This window comes from Dendropsophus ebraccatus, chromosome 15, assembly GCF_027789765.1.
Source record: "Dendropsophus ebraccatus isolate aDenEbr1 chromosome 15, aDenEbr1.pat, whole genome shotgun sequence".
Classification (NCBI taxonomy): Eukaryota; Metazoa; Chordata; class Amphibia; order Anura; family Hylidae; genus Dendropsophus; species Dendropsophus ebraccatus.
Window position 1 is genome coordinate 57,319,089 of NC_091468.1, and position 15,122 is coordinate 57,334,210.

A 15,122-nucleotide genomic window follows, 5' to 3' on the forward strand; every position below is an offset into this window, starting at 1 on the left:
GAGCACCAACCACCTTTCTGGGAATGTTCTTTGATCACATGGTCTCAGCTGATGAGGATGACCCTACCTGTTACACAGAGGGTTAAGACTCCATCCAGCAGAGCCCCCAAATTCTCAGAGCTGCCCAACTTTGACCACCATATAGTGTTTACAGCCCTACGCCCTGGAACCTGCTTAGCCTGACACAAATAGCGGTGGTGAGGGGCTGGCGTCTCCTCCTCCCGCTGTCGGTATTTATAATCTGTGTCCTGGGTTGTCTATTCTGGTAACAAACTGATGGTTACGGAGCTCAATTTATAATGGGTAACCATCTGTAATAAACTGCCCCATGTCACGAATCGGCCTTAAATATAGAAACACCTCCCAATAATTGTCTAAAGTGACGTGGAAAAATGCACACCCTCCAAGTATTGTCTATAATCATATAGAATAAAACACACCTTCCATGGACTGCCTCAAGTCACACCTTCCTAGTCCACTTTCCATGTGTGGTGTCCCACCACGGGGGTTGCTATTGATTACAACCTTCGCAAAAATCTGTACTAAAAAGAGTAAGTGGTGATGTAGCAGTGCCAAAGTTTTACCACTAGATGTCGTTGTTACAAGTATTTTTGTCCAGATATTGCACAGCTGTAGGAGCTCAAGAGTTATTGTTTTCTCATGTACCACATGGATCTGTACACCAGTGAGAGTTCTTTCTTCTTTTAACCTATCACATTTCTCTTTACTACTTACACACACACTCCTCACCCACTCACAGCCTAGTTTACACATGCTGTAGGAAGGAAGTCACATGGGTAGAGAAAGTGTGAGGTCTTCTTGCCTTGGATTCGTTGGAGGAAGGATGCAAGATAGGACGCTCCCTACAGCAGTCAAGTTGGGTCCTGGCTCCTGCCAGGTCCCCAGTCCAGAGTTGTGGTCTAGACGTTAAGCATAGCACATGTATATGCGAGACCTTGACACAGATTCCCCTCAAGAAACCTTTTTGCACACTATGCAGTGTTAAGCTACTACTAGAGAGGACAAGTCAGGGATCATCTCAACCCACGCTGTGGACATCGTAACCCAGTGCAGGACAGTATCCTCAAGAAGTAAAGGAACTGATCTGAAGTTGCTAGAAGCCTAATCACTCTATCTCGCACAACAGGTATAATCAGAGAACTCTGACCACTCTGCTCATCCTAGGTAACAAGGTCTGGGGATTGTGTCACCCTCTAGGACGGGTCACCCGACACTGGTGGGTAATAGGTGGTGCAAAGACCAAGGAGTAAAAACACGGGCACAAGTATTAATTCTATTTATTCTACCTCTAATGTTCTGGCAGAACACAGTACTACTTGAGTTGGGACTCTCTCGACATCCTCCTCTCTACTCTTCTGAACCTCTTCTATCTCTCAGCACACAACCCAGCCAGCATGGCTGTGTCACCTTTTCACTCTCGGTACAAATCTGGACTCACATATCAAGGCATAAGTGTATTATATGTTCTCTGTATCAAGTATCTTGACAGTAAACAAGAGTATATTTATTTTAACGGGACTTTCCTTGGGTTATCTCCCCTTTCTGTGGGTGGCAGTGCCAATAGTCCAGGTGGATTACTACTCCACTCCGGACCACTGTGATAATTGCCCAAGGGACCCCCAAACAGCCCGGCAGGTTACTGTCCACAGGGGAAAGGGTATAGCCAGCCCGCTCAAAATAAAAGCGGGTGTGCCAGCATACCTGTGTGCCCAACCTTCACTGGCTGAGCTGTGCCTCGACCAACCACCACCTGAGCGACTGGTCGCACCTCACAGCACGGCATCACAACACATGGGCTTTCTATTGTCATATATGATGAGGCACACCTTCCGTGGACTGTCTATAGTCATAGCGGATGATGAACATTTTCCATATGCTGTCTATAGTCATACAGGATAAAGCACACCTTCCATGGACTTTCTATAGTTATACAGGATGAAGCACCCCTTTCGTGGTCTTTCTGTAGTCATAGAGGAGGAAACACAACTTAGTTGGATTGTCTGTTGTCTTACTGGATGAAGAACCCCTTTCATGGACTGTCATCAGTCATATAAGATTTAGAACCCCTTTTGTGGACTACCTGTAGTTTTATGGGATTAAGCACACCTTTCATGGATTGTCTGTAGTCATATCAAGATGAAGAACACCTTTTATACAATGTCTATGGTCATAAAAGATTAATATCTTTTTTAGATTGTGTATGATCTTATAATATAATACAGAATAAAACACTGGACTTTCAACAGTTCTATTAGATAAAACACACTTTTCATACAGGATGAAGCACACCTTCCATGGGCTGTCTATAGTCATATAGGAAGAGTTACACATTCTGTGGACTGTCTATAGTCATATAGGATAAAGCACACCTTCCATGGACTGTCTGTAGACATATAGCATGAAACACACCTACAGGATGAAGCACACCTTCCATGGGCTGTCTATAGTCCTATAGGATGAAGCACACCTACATGATAAAGCACTTCTTTCATACAAGATGAAGAACACCTTCCATGTATATTCTATGGTTATGTAGGATGAAGAACATGATTCATGGACTGTATATAGTCATATAGAAAGAAGTATACCTTTATTTATTGTCAATAGTTAAATAGCACACAGCACACCTACAGGATGAAGCACACCTTCCATAGAGTTATGTAGTCATACAGCAGTGTTTCCCAACCTTTTCAACCTCAGAGCACCCCTCGGAAAAAAAAATTACCTCGGGGCACCCCTACTAAATAATGTTCTACAAAATACGAAAACCATCATTCAGTCACTCACAGGTGATGTCTTCTTTGATGCATCACTTCCCCTTTTGCTCTCCATCCGGCCCAGACCTCCATGATGATTTCTTCCAGCTACATTTCATCTCTTTAGAACCTGCGAGACAAACATCTAAGGCTCCGCACATTTCTAGTAATGTTCTTCCCTTTCTCCCTCCTATAGGCTCCCATACAGTAGTAACTGCGCTGTTTGGTGTTATGTGCAATAAAGCGAGTAGGAATGTGGGTTGCCCCCTGTATGTAAGATCCCCTGCTGTGCCCTCATATACTAATAATGCCCCCTGATGTGTACCCCCATACAATAATAATGCCCCCTTATACTAATAATGCCCCCCTGCTGTGTACCCACATACAATAATAATGCCCCCTGTTGTGCCCCCTTATACTAATAATGCCCCCCTGCTGTGTACCCACATACAATAATAATGCCCCCTGTTGTGCCCCCTTATACTAATAATGCCCCCTGCTGTGTATACCCATACAATAATAATATCCCTGCTCAGCCCTCATTTACTAATAATGCCCCTTGCTATGTACTCCCATCAAATAATAATGCCCCCTTCTGTGCCCTCATATACTAATAATGCTGCCTGCTGTGTACCCTCAAAAAATAATGCCCCGTGCTCTGCCCCTTGTAATTATTGCCCCCTGATTTGCCCCCCATACTTCTAAGACTCCCACCTGCTGTGCACTAATACTTAAAAAAAAAACAACCAACATACTCACCTAATCCGGGCTGTGTGGCTGCAGGGAGCAGCTCTGCTTTCTCTTCGGGCTCCATCTTGCGAGCCGCGCGGATGGAACCTCCGGCAGGCGTGATGACGTCCCATAGGCTGCTGGCATGAAGTGAATGTGGGAGTGAATGTAAGAACAGGACACTGACAGGTCCTGCTCCTACATTCTGTTCACTTTAATGTTTCGCCCCCGCTCACAGTGCAAGCAGAACATTAAAGTGATCCTACATCCCTAGAAGCTGCGTGGCCACAGCTTCTAGGGATGCTTAAAGTGACAGTGTCACTATTCCCACCGGCACCCCTGGCGGGTTCTCGCGGCACCCCAGTTGGAAACTTACATGGACTGCCTATAATACAGGATGAAGTACACCTTGCATGGGCTGTTTATAGACACAGGATGAATTACTCCTTTCACAGACTGTCTATAATCATATAGGATGAAGCACAACTTCCATGAACTGTCTATAGCAGGGGCTGGGAACCAATGGCTTGCGAGCCAGATATGGTTCTTCTGATGGCCACGTCTGGCTTGCAGCTTGCCGGCCCTGCAATGACAGTATGTATGCACCACGGCCGGCCCCATGCTCCTGCTCTGCCTTTGCAAGCAGGTAATTCTCCTCTGGGGGAAATTTGCTGTTTACAGAGGTGGGGTAGGAGCATGGAAAACACATCTAATCAACACATGCATGGAGGAGCATGCCAGGGGCGCTACATAGAGGTCTGCTGGGGGGGGGGGGGGGGTCTATAAGGTATTACTGGTATGCTTTTTTATGTTTAGTATTATATGAAAAGTCTTGAAATTTTTTAGTATAAATTTCCTCTGTCAAAAAAGAGGACATCATGGTTATGAATGGCATAAGACAATTGCTTGGGATGTCAGGTCCAGTAGTGTGTGTGTGTGTGTGTGTGTGGGGGGGGGGGGGCATCAGGTGGGGTAGTGTGTGTCTGTGTGGGAGGGGGGTCAGGTAGGGTAGTGTGTGTGTGGGAGGGAGGGGGGATCAGTTGGGGTAGTTTGTGTGTGTGTGTGGGGGTTAGGTGGGGTAGTGTGTGTGTGTGTGTGTGTGTGTTGGAGGGGGGTCAGGTGGCGCATTGTGTGTGTGTGTGTGTTTGTGTGTGTGTGTGTGTGTGGGGGTTACTACAAAACTATGCAGCACCAGAAGTCACATTAGTGGAAAGAAGTATAGTCATCCATCCAGTCATATAGGACGAAGTGCACCTCCAAGGACTGTCTGTAGACATATAGGATGAAGCACAACTTTTATGGGCTGTTTTATAGTCATGTAGGATGAGTTACACCTTCTATGACTGTCTATAGTTGTGTGAGTGATAATTCTGGGGGTTCGGCAGGTGCTGTGTTTGCCTTGTACCCCTTGGTCTCTCTCCCTCTGACACGTCTTCTGGCAGTGAGCCGGCTGGATGGACAGATGCTGAAGGGGGCGACGTGCAGGAAGTCGTGTCTGTTGTGGCAGCTGCTGACTGTGAAGTCGGTAGAAGACCGAAGCGCCTGACACCAACACCTGCTTCCCGCGATCACCACTCCACGTAACACCATCCCCTCCCAATCCTATAGACACGAGTAACACTGGCAGCCAGCACAGAACCATCATTATATGGTTATTACATTGTAAGTCTCATCTCATCTCCTGACTGCACATAGGGGCTGGTTAGCAAAGTTATAGACGAATAGCTGTTCCTGTAGTATAAGGTGTGTGGATCTCATGCCTGATCTCCTATCATTATATTATATCAGTGATGACATGAAGGGGACGATGCTCAGACATGATATAGGAGCTGGTTGTCAGTTGTATATATTATATATGTGCTGGGTTTGTCCAGCAGTGAATGGGTTAATTCTGCTTCCTCTATGCAGTGATGTCTCAGTATTGTTTTGCTGTGAGATTTGGGGTGCAGACGTTGTGTCTTGTACATAGGAGCAGGTGTGAGGTTCAGGATTCCTTCCTCTTGAGGAGTCGCTAATCTGGGTATCCTTTTGGGGGCCTGGAGCTGAAGGTCTTATAGAGTTCTGTGGTTTGTGAGCAGTGTGTCTCACCGTGTAGCACAATTGTTATGACCATAAAAGTGGCAGCAAGGATGTCTGCAGGGCATCCAGTCAGGGGCCACATCTGGAGGAGGGGGAATGTGTACAAAAATGGGGGTCCTGACATCTGACTGAAAGTTGGAGACTCCTGGGGATTATAGAGAAAATTTCCATCATACAGGGGAGTATAGGAGAGCAAGAAAAATTATTGGGGAGCCTGCTGACTCCCCTAAGTATGTTTTATGGGTGTCAGGGTTAAGGGGTGTGAAGTGTGATAGGGGGTGAGAGAGTAGGGTGTGTTGTGGGTATGAGGGGTGTGATGGGGTGAGGGAATGTGAAGGGTGGGGTCATGCTAGAAGGTTGGGGGGGTCATAAGGAGTGTTATAGGGGTTGAGGGGTGTTGGGGTTGTTTGGGTCATAATAGGAGGTTAGGGATATGATGGGAGTTGAGTGGGTGTGATAGGGGGTGAGGGGTGTGATAAGGGGTATGATAGGAGGTGAGGTGCATGAGGGATTTGAGGATTGTAATAGGGGGTGAGGGGTGCTTTCTGTGTGTTCACATCATGGAGCTGGTGTTCTTCTCTTCTGCTGCACCATTTTGGTGTCCCCCTTAATAATGCATCACACATGATTAAGGGGAACATGACTCCGAAATGTCGCAGCAGACAGGAGGAACACCAGATGTGTTAGGTCTCTAGCTGCTGGCCTCCTCCTGTTGTTTTATGTATCCTTAGCCGTGGACCATTGTTTGTGGTACTTACTGAATTTAATAATGTTTTAATTAATAAAATGTATATATTTTTGCATAATTTTGGTTTGGCGTTTGGCATTTGTCTATTGATGGTTTAGCTTTAGTGCCAAAATCCATATTGGCTATTGTGCCTTTAACACAAATTTTCCCTACACCCTGTATAGATGGTATATACCTGTCTAGTGGATCTCTGTTTACTATATATTGGTGTATAATGATGTGAAAACACAGAAAGTCTTTTCAGTCACATGGATTGTTCAAATGAACAAATGAAAAATAAAAACAAACTGAAGACAACAGAACCATGAGTCTTACTCTAGTTTATTATTATTCGTTTCAGGCACATCTGGTTTTACCAACTTTGCTTCATTACACAACTCCTTTAAGGGTATAAACCCACACACCGTATAAGCAGCGTATTTACTGCTGCGATACGCAGCAAACACGCAGCAAACACGCAGCAGATTAGGTCTAAATAACTGAACACAGCATCAAATCTGTACCAACAAATCTGCTGCGTATTTGCTGCGTATTTGTTGCGTATCTGCTGTGTATACGGTGTGTGGGTTTGTACCCTAAGGCATTTTGGTTGCAATGGGTTACGGATCTACTTAAAGGGAACTAGACTAAATTGAGATGAGAAGGATCTTCACGGTTTGCTGCTGTGGTTTGAGAAGAGAACAGTCGTACTCACAGGAGAACTGTTCAGAAGCACTGTCACCAAGGTTGAAGTTGATCAGCACTGTCTCTGACTAGAGGCCTACTGAAAGAATGGCGATGCCAGGGGGTCCTTAAGAAGATTATCTAACCCTGGACTACAAGAAGAAGGTTGTATAAACTTGATTCTATTCTCACAGGGTGGACAGGCAGTAGTAATTTGACTTGGACGGCAGGTTGAGGGGCATTTGAGGAAAAATCTTTGGCTTGAACTGTCCAGATGAGAAACTTTATGGTAATTTTGAGCTCAGATGCTAAGTCAAGTCTATGCTTGTCTAAAAAAAGACTCATCCTCAGAATTAATTCTTTTTAATCTTATAAATTACCCATAGGGGGCAGCCCAGTGGTCCAGCAAGCCAGTTATCCAGCAACCCCAATGTTGCAGGACCAAGCCCCCAGGGCCAGAGCCGCACCATCCCGCAGACACGGCAAGCAGAGGCAATGGTCACCAACCAACACCAAATTTGAAGGGGTCATAAAGCTCACTCTATGTGCTCACAGCTAGAGTGGGAGAAAGAGGAGGCACTTACCATGTAGACCGCCTCTTCATAGTTGTTAACATCCTCCTTTAATAAGACCCCACTATCCTACCAACTAGCCTAAAATAAGGCACTCTGCCGTCTGAAAATAAGGCACCCCCCAAAAGAAAGGCCCCTAAGCACCCACCAAACCCAGCCCCCCCCCCCACTTACCTAATCCCCTCTTGATCTTGACACAGGCACACTGTTCCCCCACGTTCGTACGCACATCCCATGCACTGCTGCACGTCGTGATGTCCTGCCGCACTGCGTCCTGATGTCCTGTGAGTATGCCGCTGGGGGGAGAGAGAACCGAGAGGGGAGAGAGACTTACTGCTGTTTTCTACTTGATCGAGCAGGAGTGAGAAGAAGTCAGAGATACTCTGAATGACAGATCAACTAGTACAGACCCATGCAAGACACTGAGGTTATAAAGGAGTAATAAAGTGTATAAGCCGCCAAAGAAATTAAGAGAAAGAAGTTACAAGCAGATATCTGCCCCTATATGTAAAATTTAATTACTACAACACTGCCCCCTATATTTAAAAAATATAACTTTTATAATACTACCCCTATGTATAAAAATATATAACTACTACAACACTACCGGCTATGTACAAGAATACAGCTACTAAAATTATATTCACAAGAGAATAAATCCAGCACTTACCGCCGTTTCAGCTTGAAGACTTTTATTCCATATTCATCTTAATGCGGGTAAGGGATGACATAGGGAGCAGGGGCGCGTCTTGTAGCGACAGCCGTTTGAGGACATCCTTTGATGACAATAATGGATCTCTTTCAATCAGATACCAGTATTTATGTATAGCAGATCTAATGGTGTCTGCAAGTGGGCTAAACTTAAAGTGAATGTACCATCAGGCCCAGGCTGAAGCACTGGGGCAGGCCGACCTACCCCCAGTAGGAGGAAACCCCAGCCCCTCCATGATGCGGCTTCATTGATTGTAATTGAGCCGCATCATAGAGGGCGGGGGGTTCCCACCTCCAGTGCTTCAGCCCAGGCCTGATGGTACATTCACTTTAAAGTGACGCTGTCACCCCCTTTGTGCATTCTGACATCTCTACACAGGTGTAAAGGGTAAATTTAGCGGTTTTCATACGTTTTTTCATATCATACTTCATGGTGCTTGTTCAAATAAAAAGTGTCCTTTTATCAACTGCAGATTGTATTAAGTGGACGTGACCTCGCGGCATTAGCGCCACTTAGCCCCGCCCACAACTGCACCATCGGTCCCGCCCTCTTGACGGCCATTGGTTGGCCGACTGAAAGGGGGTGGGGTCTAGACCTTTCGGCCAGCCTGTTCCAATGGCCGACGAGGGGGCGGGGCAAACTGTAACGTTGTGGGCGGAGCTAAGTGGCGCTAATGCTGGTGCTAATGTCTGGATAGTTGTTTTTTTTTTTTTATTCTTGTGCTAATTCTTGTCTAAAAAAAGGCCCATCCTCAGAATATATTCTTCCTAATCTTTTAAATTTCCCATAGGGCACTGCTTTCTTGGTTGTAGTTGGGTGGTAACTAGAAGCAGCTGTAGATTTTCTATACCCTTCTGTCTTTAAAGCCATGTTCACATTAGTAACCCATACATCCAAAAAATTTAGCACCAAATCCCACTGGGCAGAAAGTACCAATTGGGACATTTAGGATGTAAGGGAGAAAGTTTGGTAGCCATTTTATTTGATAAAACTTCCTTCTCTACTGCCTATCATAAATTTGTCTGTAGGTTCGATTGTACCTTTTTTACAGGGTTAGACTATGTTCACATGACAATTTCCCCCTCCTTTTTTTTCTACCAAAGTACCATTTGAGTACCAATTGACATCCATCATTTTGCGGATTGAGGTCACCCACCATTACAATGACGGCTGTTGGTACATTATTCTAGTTCAGGCCCTTTTGGGTGCAGTTCTTTTTTGAAGGTCCATTGAAAGACGGTGAAAAAAAATGGTGTGAACTATTAAAAATAAGGTCCATTGTTTGCCAAATAACATCCACATAATTGTCATGAACATTAATTTGACTTCTGTGCAAAGAAAGTCCATTATTTAATACACTGTGTACTGGGCGGCCGTCATTCCATTGACTTTGATGCATTTCATTGACTTCAATTATAATTCGGTATTAACGGACATTATTATTTTATTTTTTTAAATGTGCTATGATTCTATGATGTGTCTCAGGGGGACACCAACAGTGAGAGGCAAACAAGGCCGTTTCTACAACCGGGCGGGCCGGGCCACCGCACGGGGCACCGACATCTAGGGGGCACCCGGCAGTGCCCGACCGGCCCCTGCGCACTCATGCTATCCCTCCGGTCAGTCGCCGGATGTAACCTGGAAATGATCTCTGAGGGATCCTCCAGCAGGGGCAGTGATGACGTAGCTGCAGCTGCTGGGATCATTCCAGCGACTGACTGGCTGAAGAGGAGAGAAGAGGGCAGGAGAGATGAAGACAGAGTATAATTATTATTATTTTTCTTTTGAGCAATGCAGGGGGACAATATATCTATATGGGGGACATTGCAGGGAGACAATATATCTATATGGGAGACATTGCAGGGGGACAAAATATATGGGGGACAATGCAGGGGGGCAATATATCTATATGGGGGACAGTGCAGGGGGACAATATCCTATATGGGGGACAGTGCAGGGGGGCAATATACCTATATGGTGGACAGTGCAGGGGAACAATATATCTATATGAGGGACAGTGCAGGGGGACAATATACCTATATGGGGGACAATGCAGGTGGACAAAATACCTATATGGGGGAGAGTGCAGGGGGACAATAAATCTATATGGGGGACAGTGCAGGGGGACAATATATATGAGAGACATTGCAGGGGGACAATACATCTATATGGGGGACATTGCAGGGGGACATTATTACTATATAGGGACAATATTACTATATGGGGACAATGCAGGGGGACAATATAACTATGGGGGACATTGCAGGGGGACAATATATCTATATGGGGGACATTATTACTATATGGGGACAATATTACTATATGGGGACAATGCAGGGGGACATTATTAGTATGTGGTGGGCACAGCAGGGACATTATTGCTATATGGGGGCACAATAGGAAACATTATTACTATACGAGGGGCACAGCAGGGGATCCTACATACAGTGGGCAACCCACATACCTACTAACTTTACTGCACCAAACAGAAGAATTACTACAGTTTGGAAGCCTTTAGGAGAGGAAAAATGAAGGAAGTTGCTGGAAGTGCGGAGCATAAGATGTCTGTCTGTCAGGTTCTGAAGAGATGAATTGGGCCGGATGGAGAGGAAAAGGAAAGTGACCCCTCAGATCAAAGAAGACGTCACCTGTGAGTCCCTGAATGATGTTTTTGTATTCAGTAGAAGACTATTTGGTAGGGGTGCTACACTGTTCTATGCTGTAATACACACGCTGCTTCTTCCTAGTAACCCGAATCCTGATAATAGCCCCCTTTCCTTCCCCTGGGCTGAACTAAGTGGGGGGGGGGCTTTTATCAAGATTCGCCCTGTTGCCAAAATGCCCTAGAAACTGCCCTGGGGGCAAAGAGAGGAGATTGTGTGGGAGTGGAAGACACTAAAAGTGTGGTTGAAGAAGTGAGAGGAGATCCAGTAGAGGGCCAACCTGGTGACACCAAGGAATGAAAGGGTTTGTAGGAGGAGGAGTGGTCAATTGTGTCAAAGGCAGAAAATGGGTCAAGGAGAAGGAGTATTGGCGTGAGGCTTTGACAGTTAGCAGGCCATTGGCCACTTTGGTGAGGGCATTTTTTGTACACTGGTAGGGGCAAAAACCAGATTGTAGGGGAACGAACAGCAAGTTGGATGAGAAATGGGAGAACAGTTGAAGGTAGACATGTAGTTCAAGGTAAGAGTTTTGAGGTAAAGTGGAGAAGTGGGAAGTGTTTATATGGAGATGGTAAGATGCCACTGGTTAGTGATAGATTGAAGAGCGTTAGGGACAAATGCTAAGGTAAGGTTGGGGATGAAGTGGTACGGGATTGGTTGAAGTGCACAGGTGGTGAAGTGCTATGCGGAGAGTTATTTGGAGAGCCGTTCTTCAGTGATGGTGGAGAAGTGAGTTAAGGTTGTATTACACAGCACGATAATCCAGGGAAAGCGAGCGCTGACCTGTCAGCTCAGCACTAGCTTCCCTCTCATTTCCTGCTCGCTGTCTGTGCTATTATATGCAAGGAGCAGTTGGAGGGGCTGCCTGGATGCTCCTTAGACCATTTGGGTGGCCTGTTGAAGTCAGTGGCGTTCTGCTGCCACCAATCCTATTGCATGGAGCGACAGTCGCTGCACTTATCTTTGCATTTCTACATGTTGAAAGACCACAATCAGCCAACATCGTGCATGTCAGCTGATCATGTTTTTTTACATGAACAATTACACCATACGAATATCGGCCAAATACGGCCAATAATAGTTTAGTGTAATAGGGCCTTAGGGTGAAACTCTCCCTGTTATCAGTTTTCTGGTTGTAGAATGTGGGGGTAGAGGGGTAGAGAAGGGAGCTGAAGGTGTTAAACCGTTGCCTAGGGTTGTAATACAGAGAATATATAAGAAAATTAAATTAATACTGCTCCTATGTGTCAGTAATTAGTTTGTCATGGTGTGCTGTCATCTTGCTCATTGAAATTTGTTAGTCTTCACTGTAGTTCTGGAGATATATATTTCAGAACTATTGGGTGTATTTTTGTACACAGCCCCCATGTCCGTGGATATCTGCTTTGATATCCCTGTACTGTGACATCACTGTGTGTCTCTTTAATGTTTTCATATTTTGAAAAGACGGTGTCCATGCTGTAGTGTGGCCCTATTATATATTTAGAAGAGGGGCCCTTTGGTGGTTAAAGGTGATTCAGCGGTGCCCCAGTGGATTCTGGGATGGGGCTGCGATATTGGGGCTCCTGAAGTTTTCAGGTGGAGACTCCTGGTGTGCGGGGGTGGGTCGAGCAGCAGTTTCTGCCAAACCACATGGAATTCTGGGCCAGTAATAATAGCAGTGACCATGGAGGGCTCTCCGCTTATAGCTGCTGTCTCTGTTCTCTGCGGTGTACGGGTCACAGGTCCATGGTGGGATTATTACAGCATGGTTACCATCTGTGCCATAATATACATCCACCCCCTCGCAGCCACCCCCTACTGGAGAAAAAGGGAAGAATCTAGATTCAGAAGACGTCTCTATGAGTAAATACGAGATATGGCTGAGATGAGAAATGGCTGGGGGCCTCTAGCCTGGGTACAATATGAGATATGGCTGGTGGTCTCTAGCCCGGATAGAAAATGAGATGTGTCTGGTGGCCTCTAGCCTGGATACAAGTTAAGATACAGCTGGCCACCTCTAGGCTGGACAAAAGATGAGATTTGACTAGGCACCTCTAGCCTGGATGCAAGATCAGGTGTGGTTTCCCACCACGGGTGTTCCTTATCTGGCACCTGTCGCAAAAGCCTGGTACTCAAACTTAAGGTGGTGATGAGGTTGTATATGAGTTTTACCACCAGATGTCAGTGTTATATGTATAACTTTGTACGTATCTATTGCACAGCTGTAGTCACTATAGGTTTGCTGTTTTTGTTATGTGATTCTGTGGACTAGTCAAGATGCTTCTTTCTTTTCTACCTATGTCTATTCTCCTTTCTATGTACACTCTCCTCCACCACTCACAGGGACTCTTACACACCCTGTAGGAAGTAGTCACTTGGGGAGAGAAAGTGTAGCGTCAGTTTCCCTCTGATTCTCCGAGGAGTAGGACACACAGATCAGGCACCCCTGCTGTACTCTGCCAGGCTTCCTGCTGTGAAGTAGTCAGACACACGTGTATGGAGAACACAGAGACTTTTCACTTCCAAGCTATAGCTACAGACACTATGCAGTGTTAGGCACGAAAAAGAGGACAAGTCAGAGATCACCCCAGCCCACGCCATGAAACCTCTCTTAACAGTGCACGGCGGTATTCTAGCTACAGAGGAACTGACTCGGATAGAGCAAAGCAACTGTAACCAAGATCTACGTACTGTATCTCGCAGCAGAGGTGAAACCGCGACACTCTCAGACACTTAGCTTCACCCAGGTAACTTAGTCTGGGGCTTGTGTCACCCTTGTGGGACGGGTACCCCCCCGACACTGCAGGGCAGAAGGTGGCTTAGTAAAACACGGGCACAAGTATTCGCCTCTTAAGTTGTCTTCTCTTCAGTATTCTTCTCTCGAGTTCCAGCAGAGCACACAATACTACCCTGGGTTGGGGATCTCCCGACAAACTCCTCTACTCTCCTCGGCGCTAAGCTCCACAAGCACTGCTACTCTACCTCAACACTTATTGAGCACAGATTTAGTGAGCTCAAGTCTGTATCACAGAAGTTATCTATTGCAAAGTTATCCTGTATTACCAGAGACTCAGATCAGTAAAGCCATCTTATTTATTCTACTGGGACTCGGTGGTCATTGCACCAGAATCTACACTTACCGGTTACACCTCTTGGGTTACTCTCCCCTTTTTGTGGGTGGCGGTACTAACAGTCCGGGTGGGTAATCTTCCCACTCCGGACCACTGTGACAAGAACCCAAAGGACCCATCACAACCCGGCAGGTCACCAACCATTTCAGGTGACCAGTATAGCCAGCCACCAAACAAAGCAGGTATACCACCACACCTGTGTGCTGAGTTAGTACTGACAGTACCATCACTGGCTAGGCTATAGTGCACTACCAACCACCATAGAAGTGGCTTCACCGCTACCACCTCAGTGTGTGACTGGTAGTAGAACACAACACCAGAGTGTATTACCCACCACACAGGTACGGTTGGGCACCTCTATTCTGGATACAAGATGACAAACATCTGGGCACCACAAGCCTGGATACATGATAAGATATGTTTGGGCACCTCTAGTCTGGGTACAAGATGACAAATGGCTGGGCACCTCCAGTTTGGATAGATAATGGGATACAGTTGGGCACCTCCAGCCTCAATACAAAATGAGATACAGCTGGACATGGAGGATACGGGATAAGATACAATTGAATATGGAGGATACAAGATGGGATACAGTTGTACATGGAGGAGAGAGGATTAGATACAGTTAGACATGGAGGATACAGGTCCTATATTGCGTCCTGCAAGTGCAACACATTCACCCACAGATTTTACAGTTCAGCCTGTAGATCCTGCACACTGTCGATTGTGACGCCATAAATGCTGGCATTGTGTTACCATCTTGAGAAGACATTCCTGGGAAACGTGTGTGCTGCAGCTGGAAGTCATAAGAGACAGCACATACCCCTCACATATCACTTCTAGAAGTGATTACAGTCCTATGTGATAGCTCCTACATCATAATAACACCAGCAGTAGTCAGTGTGCCCTCCCTACATAATCACACCAGCAGGAGCCTGTGTGCCCTCCCCACATCTTTAGACCAGCAGGGGTGCCCTCCCCACATATGACACCAGCAGGAGACAGTGTGTCCTCCCAACATTATGACACCAGTAGGGGGCAGTGTGCCCTCCTCATATCATCATAC

General features: G+C 46.0%; 1 long non-coding RNA gene across 1 annotated transcript in view; it reads right to left on the reverse strand.

Annotated features, from left to right (window-relative positions):
• Nucleotides 1-6,915: 6,915 nt before the first annotated feature.
• The window catches only part of LOC138774413 (uncharacterized), a 70,246-nt gene continuing 62,039 nt past the window's right edge, over nt 6,916-15,122 (reverse strand). Inside the window, exons 2-4 of the long non-coding RNA XR_011360309.1 lie at nt 8,239-8,344; nt 7,743-7,864; nt 6,916-7,262 (exon numbers count right to left, since the gene is read on the reverse strand). This is a non-coding gene — a long non-coding RNA (uncharacterized lncRNA). The remainder of the gene's footprint in view (nt 7,263-7,742; nt 7,865-8,238; nt 8,345-15,122) is intronic.